Source organism: Plecotus auritus (assembly GCF_963455305.1).
Source record: "Plecotus auritus genome assembly, chromosome: 5".
Lineage (NCBI taxonomy): Eukaryota > Metazoa > Chordata > Mammalia > Chiroptera > Vespertilionidae > Plecotus > Plecotus auritus.
In genome coordinates this window covers 141,677,693-141,694,200 of record NC_137776.1, presented here as the reverse complement: position 1 = coordinate 141,694,200, position 16,508 = coordinate 141,677,693, and the positions used below count along the sequence as shown (strand labels likewise).

The 16,508-nt window shown below is 40.1% G+C and overlaps 1 protein-coding gene across 8 annotated transcripts in view; it reads left to right on the top strand.

The window, feature by feature from the left end:
- Positions 1–16,508, top strand: part of TRPM3 (transient receptor potential cation channel subfamily M member 3) — a 711,013-nt gene that overhangs the window by 445,487 nt on the left and 249,018 nt on the right. For 2 of the 8 annotated variants that reach the window (XM_080667740.1, XM_080667739.1), the window contains exon 1: positions 16,040–16,312. The exons of the other annotated variants lie outside the window; for them this stretch is intronic. The gene's annotated coding sequence lies outside the window, so the exon portion shown is untranslated. Of the gene's footprint in view, positions 1–16,039; positions 16,313–16,508 lie in introns of those variants that run through there. 8 annotated transcript variants of the gene reach the window in all.

The following is a 16,508-nucleotide window of genomic DNA, read 5'->3' as shown; positions in this document are numbered from 1 at the left end:
GAGCTGGATCTCTGAACTATGAAGAAATAGGGTTTTTGGTTCATTGTGCCTCATGTGATTTTATTGTTACACTAGGGGCCCGGTGCACGAAGGTTCGTGCACGGGGAGTGGGTCCCTCAGCCTGACCTGCACCCTCTTCAATCTGGGAGCCCTTAGGGGAGCCCTCTCCAATCCGGGAGTTTCTGTCTGTCTTTGCAATCATATGAGTGAATTGTCTGAGACCCCAACCCAGTTTGGTTTGTTGCTCACAGAATAATAGAGGCTTTTTTTTCCTTTGCTTCATTGGTGGAGAGTTCCTGGAAGTTTTAGGATATCTTCCCTTTAATTTTTCCTAGACACTCTGATTTTACTTATATCTCTCACCTTTGCTTTCCTGCCATCCCCCACCGCAACAGTAACTTGCTCCAGGCTCACTTTGCTGTAGTGCAGCCGTGGGCAAACTACGGCCCGCGGGCCGGATCCGGCTGTTCTATCCTGTTCTCTTGCTCTCCCCTCCGCTCCTTTACTTTGAATTTATATTAGTTCACACAAACACTCCATCCATGCTTTTGTTCCGGCCCTCCGGTCCAGTTTAAGAACCCATTGTGGCCCTCGAGTCAAAAAGTTTGCCCACCCCTGCTGTAGTGTCTAGATTCGTCTGCCACCAGAACTACGATTACCAGCATTCCTGGTGCTCCCTGCTCTCTGGGCTTCCGCTTCTGGTCCTGGGGCTGCCACCAGAACTACTACTTCCAGAATTCCTGGTGCTCCCCATGCTCTGGGTTTTCCCTTCCTGCTCTGTCTCCATCCCACGGCCTCCCGTTCTGCCAAGTCCTCCAGACCGCCAGCTCTCCCTCTCTGCTCTCTGCTTGGTGCCTGTGTATACAAATTAACCCACCATCTTTGTCAGGTTATTTGCATACTCACTCCTGATTGGCTGGTGAGCATAGCAGAGGTACGGTCAATTTACATGTTTCTCTTTTATTATATAGGATTTCTTAGCTGTGCTAATGAGAATCACTTAAGTCACTTCAGGAGAGGGGAAACTGACTAGGATTGGAATAAGAAAATTGTCGGGAAGCAGGGCTACTCTCTTCATCACTATTTCATAGGCTATTGATTTCTCTGTCATACACAGCATTTCTGCTTCTAACTGCATGGGGGCTACCGAGGACTCTCATAATGCATATGTTCCCCCTCTCAATTTCTGCTTATGCATAAGTATTGTTGACTATTTGGAACTTTTCCTACATCAACACTTCTCTGCATCAGTTTCTCATGGTTCCTAACTTATTTTCTCTAGATTTCTAAGAAAAAGAAGGTGATTCCTCAACTACATTTTGGGGGCCAGTCCATAAGTCAAAGGTAGTGGCCAGCCTATGAATTTTTTGCTCTGGAGTCAGGTACCACCAGTGGTCTGCTGGTCTATCCAGTTATGACCACTCTGGGTGGGTGAGGATGTGGTATCTCAATAAAAATGGCCACATGTGAACAGGCAGGAGCTGACAGATCTCTGGGAAGTACACTGGTTTGAGTACTGTTCTATAACTCCTGGCTTTAGCACACTTACACATATACCCTTTTGAGGTTTGTTACTACCCTATTATATATGGAACATTGTCTTGGAAAATGGATCCATGGTTTAAAAAGGTACCCAATCTAAAACAAAGTCTCCACTCAAATAAAGGCTTCATTCAGGCTTCATTCTCCTTTGTTCTTTTTGATGTTGTGAAGTCATTTGGAATAGTTGCCACAACCTGCAAGCATGCTTGAAAAATCACTTAGTAGAATCTTTAATGGAGAACTTTAAGTAATTCAAGTAGACTGCATTAGACCAGTGGTCGGCAAACTGTGGCTCGCGAGCCACATGCGGCTCTTTGGCCCCTTGAGTGTGGCTCTTCCACAAAATACCACGGCCTGGGCAAGTCTATTTTGAAGAAGTGGCATTAGAAGAAGTTTAAGTTTAAAAAATTTGGCTCTCAAAAGAAATTTCAATCATTGTACTGTTGATATTAGGCTCTGTTGACTAATGAGTTTGCCGACGACCACTGCATTAGGTCAACAGTATGCAGCGGGAGACACGGGAGTGGGAGTCAGTGTAAAACTAATTTTAAGGAAGGTGATATATTCCATAATACTCAAAATTCCTGGATGTTTGAAATTTGAGTGTCATTTAAAAAATAATAATAATGTACTTGAAAAGCCAATAGATAAAACAGAAACCAGCAAGTATCCCACACCTGTGTCCACACCTGCACTTTTACTGGTGTCCTTAACACCCAAAAATGGAGAGAAGGAAAACCAAGATTGACCTTAAATACTCCCAGCCATTCCAAACAGCTTTGCCCATTTCCTGTTAATAATTATTATTTATGTCAGTTCCCCACAATGTTGCATTTTTCACTGTCTGCTTTGTGACTCAGAAAAATGGCACACCTAAGGGTCCCAGGGGAATAAGGACTCTCCTGTTATTGTGCAGTGACACCATATGCATGTAATCAAATCAACTAAAATCAGGCCCGGTCATGTCAAGACACTAAATTAATTTGTTTAGTCACCTGACTTGGGCTGAATACTCTGTGTGGCCAAGAATCTATCAGATAATAAGTCATCATTTTACTCATTATTGCAATCTCTTTTATATCTTGACTCAGTCTTATGGGTAACACAGTAACTTTATACTCTGGCTAAAACTAACTTCCTAGAACTTGAACACTTGGTGATAACGTTATTTTCAGACCATACTTTATGATTATTTAAGAAATGCATCCATATTTAACAAATTCATTTATTCTTAGGCAAACAGATTTGAGTGCCTCAATGTACCAGGTACTGTACTAATTGATAAGAAATTAGAGGAGAGACATGGTCCCTACCCTCACAGTATTTAAAATCTGGACATGGAGATGGACAGACAATTTCAGGAAACAGTAGAAATGTTGTGACTGTATCAGGGCACCCCTTGCACTAAAGTGAACATTTTCATTCGTGGCTTATATTCCATCTGAAAAAATCCTAAATCTCTTTCTTACAGTGATAGGTTTTGGTGTCACTTGAGAGAGAGGCAGAAAACTCTAAAGCAGTGGTTCTCAACCTTTCTAATGCCGCGACCCTTTAATACAGTTCCTCATGTTGTGGTGACCCCAACCATAAAATTATTTTCGTTGCTACTTCGTAACTATAATTTTGCTACTGTTATGAATCGTAATGTAAATATCCGTGTTTTCCGATGGTCTTAGGCTCTACAGCAGCGGTTCTCAACGTGTGGGTTGCGACCCACAGGTTGAGAACCGCTAGCAGGGTCACCTAAGACTATCGGAAAACACAGATATTTACATTACGATTCATAACAGTAGCAAAATTACACTTACGAAGTAGCAACGAAAATAATTTTATGGTTGGGGTCACCACAACATGAGGAACTGTATTAAAGGGTCGCGGCATTAGAAAGGTTGAGAACCACTGCTCTAAAGGTAGTACTCTAAAGGAAACTACAAAAATGCAGAAATGGCCGAAAGCGCCATTGTCGTGTCCCCTTTTATTAGCCCACAGAGGAGCTGTAATTATTCTAAGTTTTTGTTTGCTATTTGAAAGCAACAAATTAAACCCCACTAATCCACCTCACTGGATGGTACTTACTGAACCTAAGAGGCTTCAATTATCAGCAGCTTAACAAACTTACTAAGCTACATTAAATGAAATCCTTTGCAAAATCACACTGAAACAATGCTGAAGTCATAATCAGCCTGACTGGTATCTAGAGCCTGCTGTGGCTGAGCCCCAGAATGCCCTGTGTAATCAAATTCCAGGTAGCTTAAATCTCAGAAAAGTCCTAATAGTTGGTTTTGTGAGTGTATGAGTAAGTGAGTGAGCGTGAATTTTGGTCACATTAATTCATACAGTGCTTTTTTAATTCAAAGAAAATTGACAGTTATAAGTCAAGTGAGAATGTAATTTAAAACTGCTTAAATTCAGCCACCTATTATCACAAAAAGAAAACTTAAAAGAATGTTTTATTCTGCATACAACAAATCAGCACTCTCTGCTAACAAGTCCTTATAGGACACCCAAAGAATCCAGGGCCCTGGTGGGGTAGCTCAGTCGGTTGGAGCATTATCTCATACACCAAAAGGTGGTGGGTTCAATTTCAGGGTATATACCCAGGTTGAGGGTTTCATCCCTGGTCAAGGCATGTTCGGGAGGAAATGGATTGATATTTCTCTCTCCCCTCTCTCCCTCTTCCTCCCCCTCTCCCTTCCCCTTTTTTGCTCTTCCTTGCCTAAAATCAATAAAAACATACTTTAAAAGAGAATTTTTTAAAAAAAGAATCCAGGGCTGTCATCATGTTATCAATCCAGACCACAGTTCCTTAGTTCCCTGTGAGGTAATAAGCATTCTCTAGGTTTGCAAAGGAGAAATTGAGGCAATGGAATGATTTCTCCACATTTGTAGCTGGGAACACAAATAGGCTACCACTTCATCCCTCGTTTCTATTCTAAGGTGTCCAGGTAAGAGAGAATTGTAAAAACAGAATCACAAACTGAGTGGTTTAGAATTCATGTAGATATTCTCCAAATTACTTACTTGTATTGATGTTGGGCACAAAAGCTCAAGTTGACAGTAGCAATGTCATGAGGAATTCATCAGTTAGATCTTAAATGTTAAATAATGAGCAATGCAGTGCAGATGAGGGTAGGATTTATGCATATGAGAACACAAAGGTAGTCATTAAATTAAGCTGAACAAAGCATTTCAGGATTTTGTTCTTAATCTTAGAGATGAATTGTTTAAACCTGCCCATGACACACACAACTACACTCATCTGGGAATACAACTAAAATCCACCCATTTAGGATTCTGCTGACACAATCTTATTTTTTAACATAGAAAATACAGAATTTTCTATCTGGGTAAAACAAAAGCTAGCAAGCTAGCAAGGAGCATCATTTAAAAGCCAACTAAGAAATAGAAGTTCTGATCTCTATTATTTTGAATTATGCTGACTATGGTTATTTTTCAGGTCATCTAGACCAGCCTGTATTATTTAAGACTTACAAATGTTTGATAGAAGGGGAGGCTTAATGTGATCTAAATTCAGTGGAAAAACATAATTGATGGGCAATTATACTGTTTAACAAATGGCTGAATTTAAATAATGACACCTACTGACATTAAGGAAAGACTTTGCATATCCTCAAAATAGCATTTGACAATCTAGAGCTTGCCTAAGATTTGTTTCCTTAGACTGTGAAATATTAATTTGGAGACTCAGGCATTCAAGAATAATAGTTGGACCTATTTTTCTTCAAATAAGCTCATAATCTATCATGCCAATAAAGAGAAGGGTGGAAATTTAATACATGTCTTATATACACTGAGTGGCCAGATTATTATGATCTCTGAACGCATAATAATCTGGCCACTCAGTGTATATCCTGTATAATAAAAGGCTAATATGCAAATTGTCCCCTCGACTAGGAGTTCCACCAGCAGGCAGGCCGGCCAACTGCCCATGTCCCCTCCCCCTGGCCAGGCTGGCCGGACCCCACCCATGCACGAATTCATGCACCAGGCCTCTAATATATATATACACACACACACACATACACACACACACACATACACACACACACACACACACACACACACACACACACACACACACTGAGTGGCCAGATTATTATGCGTTCAGAGATCATAATAATCTGGCCATTCAGTGTATTTCTCTTCTTTCATTGTCTTCCATGTTTTCTGTAATACAGCATTGGTGAAAACAGAACTTGGAGTGTGTCTACCAGATTCTAACAGAAAAAAATAAAAACATGCGAACATGTGAGGTGCAGATGGGCATGTGACCTAGTGTAATCACTCAGTTAATTTCCTGGCAATGCTTGAAGACAAGCAGGTACATTTTGCTCAGTGTTTTAAGACTTGACAGTTCCATCGGTGCAAAACATTTTAGGAAAATAAAAGAGCAAGGTGTTCGGTTAATGAGCATCTTTAAGAATGCTCCATCCACAGTTGAATGGATTATTTTCTTGATGTGCATAATTTTCATTATTTTAACAAATATTTATTGAGGGTTTATCAGGCACCAGGCAGTTGGGGTTAGGGAAGAAGGTAAAAAGGTAAATAAATACGGTCCCTGCCCTAACTGACCTTAGGGTAGAACATGGGGATGTAGGATAACTGCACACTATTAATTAGGGTGGAAAATGTTAATAGGCAGAGAAGCAACAAGTATGGAAGCTCGAGGGAGAAAAGAGTTTACATTGTAGAGCTGGAAACCGGAGAAACAGGGAGAAAGGAATGTTTTAAGCTAAACCTTTAAAAGTAGGGAATATGAGAACAGGTAATTATATTGAAACCACCTCCCTGAAATTATGGAAATAGGGAAGGACAAAAGCTATGGAATTCAAGTAAATGCAACAAAAATCATTTAAGTGCCTACTCTAGGCTAAGAGCCCCAGCTATGTGCCAGCTCAAATACATCTCCTGGCCAAAACCGACCCTCCCCTCCTCTGAGCACCCATGCTCAGTCCGTCTCTACTGCTCTTATGTCACTTAAGCTATTCTACATGCCTGCAATTGGCTTCCTGGCTGTGTGACATTGAACAAGAAGCCCAGCCTCTACTGCCGCACCGTCCTTACCTGCACAAGGAGCATGCTAAAAGCACTTACTTCACGGGTTTGCTATGAGGTTCAAACTAGTTCATAGATGAGCATAATTAGACCAGTGTATATATAAACCCATTTATTGTGATTGCTCTTATTAAACATCATTGTAGTCTTTCATCCATCAGATTTATTTCCCATCAGACAGTGCTTTTCCAGCTTTAATGTAAAGGAATCACTTGAGGATCTTATTAAAATGCAGGCGGAAGTTCAGTAGGTCTGGGATGGGGCTTAAGAAGCTGCATTTCTAATGAGTCTCCAAAGGCTGCCCATGCTGCTGGTCCATGGACTATATATGGAGCAGCTACTTGTGGTCCACGAACTGCTGCTGGCCCATAAACTGTTTATGAATGGTGAGAGAAGTGCAAAAATTGAGAATAAGCACTTAGCAACTTCTGTAGCAATTTACCATTGCCACAAAATCCAACTGCATACTCATCTTCATGGCATTTACAAACCTCTTAGTTCATAATGGATTCAGAATTTTCTAAAAACAATCCTTTGCCATAAATCATTTGAGAAGCATTGCAGTAGAACTACAGCAAAAACTTAAAAGCAGACACAGGGTCTTTGCAAAGTTTCCCACCTCCTCAGCAGCTAAAAGAGCTTTGCACAAGGTTAGTGTTCAAAGGATATTCTTGAATTCTGGTGTGAAATAATCTATAATAATAAAAGCGTAATATGCTATTAGACCGGACAGCTGAACAACCTTCCAGACATCATTCTGGATGTCCTTCTGGATGAAGTCGTGGCAGCAGGGGCTGAGGCAGAGGCGGCTAGGGGTGATCAGGCAGGCAGGCAAGTAGTTAGGGGCAATCAGGCAGGCATGCAAGCAGTTAGTGGTGATGAGGCAGGCAGGTGAGCTGTTAGGGGTGATCAGGCAGGCAGGCGAGCGGCTAGGGGCGATCAGGCAGGCAAGCAGTTAGGGGCGATCAAGCAGGCAGGCAGAATGGTTAGGGATGATCAGGCAGGCAGGCAGAGGTGGTTAGGCAATCAGGCAGGCAGGCAAGCAGTTAGGAGCCAGCAGTCCTGGGTTGTGAGAGGGTGCAGGCCAGACTGAGGGACCTCTCCCCTGCACCCCCCGTGCACAAATTTCATGCACCGGGCCTGTAGTCCTATATAATAAAAGGCTAATATGCAAATCAACTTAAACAGTGGAATGACTGATCTCTATAACACACACTGATCACCAGGGGGTCGACGTTCAATGCAGGAGCTGCCCCCTCGTGGTCAGTGTGCTCCCACAGGGGGAGCACCGCTTAGCCGGAAGCCTCTGCAGCAGTGCTAAGAATGTCCAACTGATGGCTTAGGCCTGCTCCCTGATGGCAGGGAGCAGGCCTAAGCCATCAGTCCAGACATCCCCTGAGGGCTCCCAGTCTGCAAGAGGGCACAGATCAAGCTAAAGGATCCCACCCCACCCCCACCCCCAGTGCACGAATTTCATGCACTGGACCTCTATTGAAAAAATAAGTGAATACAGTTGTTATGACCATTTTCAAATTCTCTGTGTAATGGCAAGAGCAGGAGCTTCAGGTAGCATCAGCTTTAATGAAGTACAATTTGCACACCACAGCTAAGCTTTTGTTTACACTTTATTCATTTTTTAAAATATACTTTTACAGATTTCAGAGAGGAATGGGGAGGAAGAGAGAGAGAAACATCAATGATGAGGATCATTGATTGGTTGCCTCCTACACACCCCCTACTGAGGATTGAGTCTGCAAACCAGGCATGTGCCCTGACTGGGAATCAAACCATGACTTCCTGGTTCATATGTTGATGCTCAACCACTGAGCCAAGACGGCTGGGCTACAGTTTATTCTTAATGATTGTTAAAAGACCTTCTGCATTAGAACTGTAAGCACAGGGAGGTATTTCCTCTACCTGGTTCTCTCCTATGAATACTGGATTTGTACATTTCTAGAAATGCATCTCACTTTTATTATAATTCCATTTCAAATAACTAACACTGTGATCAGGAGTGAACAAAATACCTCCACACATGTGCATAAATATGAGTCTCATATTTCATCATTGTTCATCTACTGCAGCCTCAGGTAGTCAGTGTTTAGCAATAATGTACATATCAGAATGCCTTCTGGCATCCAAAGAAAAAAATAGAATGAAAAAGAAATACCCGTTCATACAAAAGAGCCTTATTATTATTTTGGAAGGATGTGTTGAAAGTCAGCCAGTACAATAGTATATTGTATGCCTTTACTTGCAGCGGTGGTTTTAAGGAGTGGTCACAAATAGTACTCTAATGCAGGGCCTAACATCCCAGAGTCTGGAATTTCATGTGCGCATATGTGTGTTTTATAAGTTTCCCTTGCAGTTAAATCATCAGCTACAATGAAAGTATCATTTACCAGGAAAAAGTCAGGTTTCTATTAAATATTGGAGAAAGGACCTGAGAACTCTTACAGAGGTCGGGTTTAGAGTTTAAATTGACAGGTGAGTCAGGATACTAATCTCTGCTCCAGAATTTCCCATGGGTTAATAACTTTACTAATTATTCCCAAAATATTTATCATACTTATATAACATGTGCCAAACAGGACTCTTAGAAAAATATCACATTGTCAAATTAAACAAATCTATAGAGAATTGCTACTTATGAAAATTTACATTTGAAACATCAAATCATCCACAACTCCCTCCACCAAGGTCATGAATATCAGTAGTTTGTATCCCCTCAAAAAGTAGTATTTAAATTAAAGATTAGCTTCCGTCAAGACACTTTTACTCTTCTATCTTTTTATTTGGAGCACTTGTAAATCGGAAAGGAGATTGATATTGTTGGAGGTAGTGAATTGGATCAGTTTGGCATAGAAAAAGTTTGGAATCACGAGCTGGGATGTGAACTCTGCTAAGGTCTGTGAAACCCGTTAAGGAGTCTAGATTTTATTCTAGAAGTAATAGAAGGTCCCTGAATGATTTTGTGGTGAAAGAGATGGAATGCAGTCAGCATATTTGTCACTTTAAAGGATTAACAGTAAGTCTATTCTGTACGACACTGCATTGATGGATACATGAGATGATGCTTAGGCAACCCATAGAACTGTGTAACCCAATGAGTAATGTAAACTGTGAATGTGAGTTAGTGATAATGTATCAACATCAGTTTATCAATTGACACAAACAGAGCACACCAATGCAGGATTTTACATAATAGGGGAAACTGGTGAGAGATGGAGGAAGGAGGTATATGAGAACTCTGTTCAGTTTTTCTTTAAACCTAAAATTGCTCTAAGAAATAAAGTCTATTAAAAGAGGAAAGAGAAAAAAAAAAGAAAGAAAAGAGGAAAGAGGGGAGATTATATTTGTTGCTGGGTGGAGAATGAATTGGGACACCAATTAAAAAGCCAGCACAGTACGCTTTTTAAAATATCTTTATTAGCATAGCTTCTTTCAGGAGATGTGCTATTAGAAATTCACCTGGCATCAGATATTCAAAGATTGGAACTCTTTACATTAAAGGTGAGGTGGTGCCTGGGTGGGGTAGCTCAGTGGTTGAGAGTGGACCTGTGAACCAGGAGGTCATGGTTCAATTTCCAGCCAGGGCACATGCCCAGGGTTGTGGGCTTGATTCCCTTTGTGGGGCATGCAGGAGGCAGCCAATCAATGGTTCTCTCTCATCATTGATGTTTCTGTCTCTCTCTCCCTCTCCATTCCTCTCTGAAATCAATAAAAAAAATATTTTTTACAAAAAGTGAGGTGGTAAGAAAACAAAGGAGAAAAAAAATCGCATTACCATCCAATGGAACACAAATTGGAGTCTGAATGTTTATTTCTGCACTACCTGTTAACAGTTTTTACACCTACTTTTGAATTCTTATTCATTTCTATGTGCATCAACTTTAAATGATTACATTTAGGAAAAGCTAATATATGTATTAGTATCTTCTAGGACCTAAAATCTTCTGGAGAGACTTTAAATTAACATACTAAGGTAAAAATAAATTTAAAAAAGACATGTTTTAGTTATAAGCATGTAAGAAAAGACATTAACAATGTTAAAGCTAGGCCTAATAACCTTGAACAACCTTAAAACTGTCACATAACTGGAGGCTGAATTTATGTGGATGGCTATATTTTCTACCTAACAATTTAGTAATTTGACAGAGAAAAATGACTATCAGATAGAAATACATTTATGCTGCATTAACTTAATACCAGTAATTTTTCATTTCCAGAGAATAATAGGAATAGCTTTACAATTATATTACTGGACCTATCTGCTTATAACTTGCTTCTGATGATAGAAATGGTATTGATTTGATCTGCGTCTCTCCAGTTAGTCGTTCTTTATTGTTAGGTTTAAAAAAAAACTTACAAATCATGGACAATCTCTGAATATTCTGACCTGAATGATCCTCAGGATTTAATTTATCAATTGGTGGGGGGTTAGGACAAGAGAACACCAAGTTCTGGTCTCAAAACTCTCTCAATGACAAGACTAGAAATGCAGTTATTAATTAATCGTAATAATGTCTCAACAATACTTGACGTCTTATTGAAACAGAATTAGAACCCTACATATGTGCCAGATTGCTAAGCCAGGGGCATTCTTAGGAACGGTTGGAGTCCAGTGAGAATTCTTTCAGGGATTATTGATTAATTCAAATCTCCTTATGCACTTTGTGCTGTGTAGACACAAAACCTTGTGCTCTGCTACATTCATGTTTCTTATCAAAAGAGTAATGGTTTCATGAATTTGTAAAATTAAAATAAATCTCTTATTTTCAAAAAGCTTCTATACCTGCTTTGTACACATTAATGAAGGACTAACTGGAAATCTGTCAGGTTCTGATTCCCAGAATCCTCTAAGAACCAGGGTTGACCTTGAAGATCACCAAAATTAAGTCACTCCCCCAAGTTCACAAGCCTACTTGTCAGCAAGCCATGGCTAGGATGCATATCTTCAGACTCCTCATCAGTCATGCTCTCATCAGGCTCTGCCTTAGAATATATTTCCCACGTTTCTCTTCTAAGGAAACATGGAAATATGTTTTAATTGTTTATGAAAATTCTATGAGTTTAACCTTCATATATATATTCATATTACATAAATATTCCGCATCTATTTAAGAATTATTTTTACAGCACAACCTATTGGTAAAAGAAGAGTTTCATTGGTAATTGTAAAGCATAATTTATTGAATCTTTTCCCAGTCTGGTGATAAAAATACAATCTAATTTAACTTTATATTCAAGTGTCTATAATTTAAGTTTAGAGTGAATTTTAATACACATAATTTCAATCCATAATGAATTAGCCCCCAAAGATGATTTCTTAGGAATTAATATTCCTGTAGAAGCTATGTTAAAAATAGGAGAATGAAGAAGGGAAGTGTCCTAGGTGAGGCTATAAAATTCTAGTTGTGCTATAATACACCCAAGTACTGGGCATTTGTAGTGGAAATTGGCTATGAGTGATCATAAACCTGAAATAAAAGTAAATAATTATAATTTTGTGTGGCTTTTCTTCTAATGGAAGTTGGAGCAAGGTATAGAGTGGAACAATAGTTGTGGTGATTCATCTGTCTGGCAGTTTCCAGCCACATCTCTTCAAAGAACACGGTGTTTTGTGCAGAGTTTGGAAGAACAACGAGGCATTTCCTAAGTACAAAAAGGAGAACTAGCATTTCAGGCGAGTGGGACAGCATGTCCACAGGTTGAGAATGGTGGAACAGCGTGGTACATTAGGGGAACAACCAATGATTTAGTTTACTGGAGCATACATGTTTGAAGGTTTGGAGGAAAACTGAAAGCTTTAAATAGATACATCCAGAGCCAGATCCTGAAGGTCTTCAATACTGAACTGATCTGCTTGTGCTGGGGATGGCGTGCCACCAGTGGGTACTGAGCAGGAGATGGCCTGACTGATTGTTTCAGGAAGAACATATTGGGTGTCAGTGTGCTCTGGAGGCAGCTGGCTCTGTCATGTGTCACTGGCATTGTTTTACTGTATAGGTCAGAGGCAGCTCTGAACATGAGAGAATACATTACATTTATTTCCAGGCATTAGAATAAAAACAAGGAGACTGGAGGACTTTTAAAAAGGATTGAGTCTGTGTTTCCTCAAGTTCAGTCACTTTTGTGATAACATCATAACTTTTTTCTTATCTACTAGTATAAATCATGTTTAATCTAATTTATTAAAATTTTTTGATGGGCTCATTTCTTCACAACTCCAGAAAAATGAAAATACATGCCCCTAAGCAATAGTATTTGTGAAATTGCAGATTTATATAAATATAATATAAATCCAATTATTGAAAGAAAAATGCCCATCTGTGTGCCACCCTAAATTACACTTTAGGAAACATGAGTCTATCTGATGCCATCATTTTACAGATAAGGAATTGATATGTAAATCAAACAATGTTTCTAAGTCCCCCATGTTCGCCAACCATGTTCCAAACACAGTTCTTGGTGCTGGGGAGATAGCAGTAATAAAACACAATCATTGTCACCAAGAACTTAAATTCTAGTGGGGGACACAGACAACAATCAAACACAAAGACATGGCATAATGGCAGGTAGTGTGGAGGCTATGAGGAAAACACAGGGAATTAAGGGAATAGACAATGCCCACTGTGCTTTTGGATGGTGTGGTCAAGGAGGCCGCTCAGTTGTGCCATAGGTTGAGAGAATATGATGTGAGCTATCTGAGGATGGCGCTCTCCAGGTAGAAGAAACAACAGGAGCAAAGACACGTAGGTGGGAACTTACCTGACATGCTTGAGGAAGAGCCAAGACAAACTAGTGATGGTGCCACAAAAGCCTGATTCTTAGGAAGACCGCCTGCTGCCCCACCAAGGGTTGGCCAGCACACATCAGTTCTATCTAGCCCAGCACCTGTTTTATTGGAATGCAGCCCTGCTCGTTTATTTACATCTCGCCCAAGGTCGCTTTTGTGCTTCCAACAGCAGAGTTGAATGTTGCAACATAGTCCATGTGGCCTGTAAAGAGCTTAAATTATTTACCATCCAGCCATTTACAGAAAATGCTTTGGGCAATCCCATTAACATCAAAATATACATTTTCCATGTCAAAATCTAGTTTCTACTTGTAGAAAATCTGATTTTATTTTTAAAAACTTGAGTTATGTACCAGTGGAAACTTTTTAGTATATCCTATTCACATGTGATTTTTTTTTTCTTTAATGATGAATTGGAAGAATAAGGTAATCTCTCATTACGTAAAGATAGGAGTAAAGAATAAACACAGTTCACCTTATGCTTGTAGTTTCCTCTTGTTAGTATTCAAATTATATTCTCTCTAAAGTACATCAGAAATAGGCCTGTAATATAGCCTGTCAGGAGTTGCATTGTTGGGTGGGTACACAAGGTTTTTAAAAAGATCCATATGGACAGTGCGGCTCAGAGCTACAAGTCTCTTTGGAACTAATTACCTTCTCAAATCAAAGGGTCTTAAGATCATCCGTGACCTCATATGAAAGAACTGCTGTGCTGAATTTACCTGGGGCTTTCTTTTCCTCTAAAACAAAGTACTTTGTGGTTCTAGGGACAATATTTTTGTCTTTGGTGTAAATAAAGTTCATAGAAGGTGCCTCATATTTTCTCCCTACCAAATATTTCTAGAAAGGAAAACTAAGTAACAAGAAAAATAAAAAATAATAATTAAGACTAAAGAGAGAATAATGTAAGAAAAATACATGGACAATATTTAAAATACTCAGTATGTGTATGCTTGAACTCAAGATTTAAAGTAAATCAGATGCAGAATTGAAGTAGTGGCATAATCCATTTAATTAATTTAATTAGCCTTCCACTGATGGACTTAAATTGGTTTCAGATTTTTTGGTCTCATAAATAATGCTGCAGTGAACATCTTCGTGTGATCATGTCTCTGGTGATTCCCTTATAATAAGTGCTTAGGAAGTCACAGCAGCATAGAAGGAAGGTTATGCACATTACTAAGGTTGTCACTACACATTATTCTGTGGCTAACTCCGGAAGACAGGTAAAGGGACTTTCTTAATTATGAGTTTAATGCTAAAGCTCAGTCTGATATTCCACTTGGGTCTTCTTTATTGTAATGTTTCCTCAGTTACAAGACACTAAGTAGTTTATCGTTCCTTGTCTCCGGGGAAACCCTGTTAAGTGAGAGACCAGAAGATGTGGGAGTTTGAAGGAGATCAGTCCTCCAAATGGCAGAGAGGCAAGAAGAAAGCTAAGGATCCAATTCAAGTGTGGGATAAGCCATTCATTTCACACTATGACCCTCAGTGAGTGTCCACAGGACACATCCTAGGCACTCTGATGGAGATTATGAAAAAGTGAAGACTAAAGTGGCACTGCCCTCATGGAATTACAGCCCACCAAGTTCATCATAAATACCACCTCTCAGCTCTAACTTCTGTCTGTGGGAAGAGTTCAATCTTTTGGAGATGAAGTGCTCAAAAATTCACTTATTTAAAAAGTATTTTGGGGCTGGGTGGTGTGGCTCAGCAGTTGAGCGTCAACCCAGGAACCAAGAGGTCACTGGTTCGATTCCTGGTCAGGGCACATGCCTGAGTTGCAGGCTTGATCCCCAGTAGGGGGCGTGCAGGAGGCAGCCAATGAATGATGTGTCTTTCTCATTGATGTTTGTATCTCTCTATCCCTCTCCCTCTCTCTCTAAAAACATAAAAAATAAAAGTATATTAAAAAGTTTTTTTTTCCTTGTTGAAATTTGAGGTTTTTTTCTCCCCAAGTGTTTACTTTAAGAACTATTAAATGAAAAATTCACTCTTGGATGATATTCGAAAGAGGCCTTTTTGTGTGAGCCAGAACCTCTCAGTTGGGCCAGCTCAGCTAAACACATCACAGTGTCACTGCTTTTAGTCCGCATCCTGAATGTGTGCTGTAATGGTCACTGCTCATCTTTTTTAAATAGGGAAACAGGGGCGTGTAGGGTTCTAACCACACCTCTGCAATCCTGGGAGAGGGGCTGCAGGATCAGAGTAATCAGACAAGTTTTCTTATTTATTGACATTTTAGAAGTTGTGGAAGGTCACTGGCAAACTCAAACTTTATTCTCCTTGGGCTCATGATCAGGGATCAAACTATTCTTTTGAAACGTTCAGTTCTTAGCAGTTCCTCTTTAAAGAAATACTATCATTCCATTCTTTGGGGAAGAACGAACAATGCGGCTTGTGTGTTCAACCCACTTGGAGCCTTAATACACTGTTTCTTTAGAAGGATTTGCTTTCGAAAGTTGAACTTTTCAGAACTCAGAACACCTTATCACACTTTCACAAGCCTTCTCGCTGAAAATGGAAAAAGAAAAGGGGGGTGAGCCTGTCAGGACTTGTGCCAGTTAAATCCGATCTCTCCGGGGATTTGTTTTTCTCCTGGCGTCAGATTCAATGTTCAAATCAAGCAGTGTTTGAGACTGCGAGGGAATGTCCATGGGATTCTTACTGAGGCTAATCCCACAGCAGCACATTCCAAGGGGCTAATCTGCCCAAGTTCATTGCTTACTTGAAAGGTCTCTTGGGGGACGAGCCGGGCAAGTGACTTTTTTTTTCCAGTGGGCGGTCATAAGAGCATTATTAACGGGATGACCAGCCCCAGACACAGCAAAATGAAAGCAACAGGAGCTGCTCGTGGGACTGCCTTTGCCACCACCCAGAGTCAGTGCTCAGGTAAAATGATTTCAGCTCACTTTCCTCTTATTCAACTTCCCAATATTGGAGCTGGGGACCTAGAGGAAGACCAAAGGAATGCCCAGGGAGACCTTGAGGGAAAGCAAAAGGCAAAAAATGAACATAGGATTCAGTGCCGTTGGGTCTTTGGCATTTTGTTCTGTTTTGGACAAAGTGTACATTGAAAACATGAGAG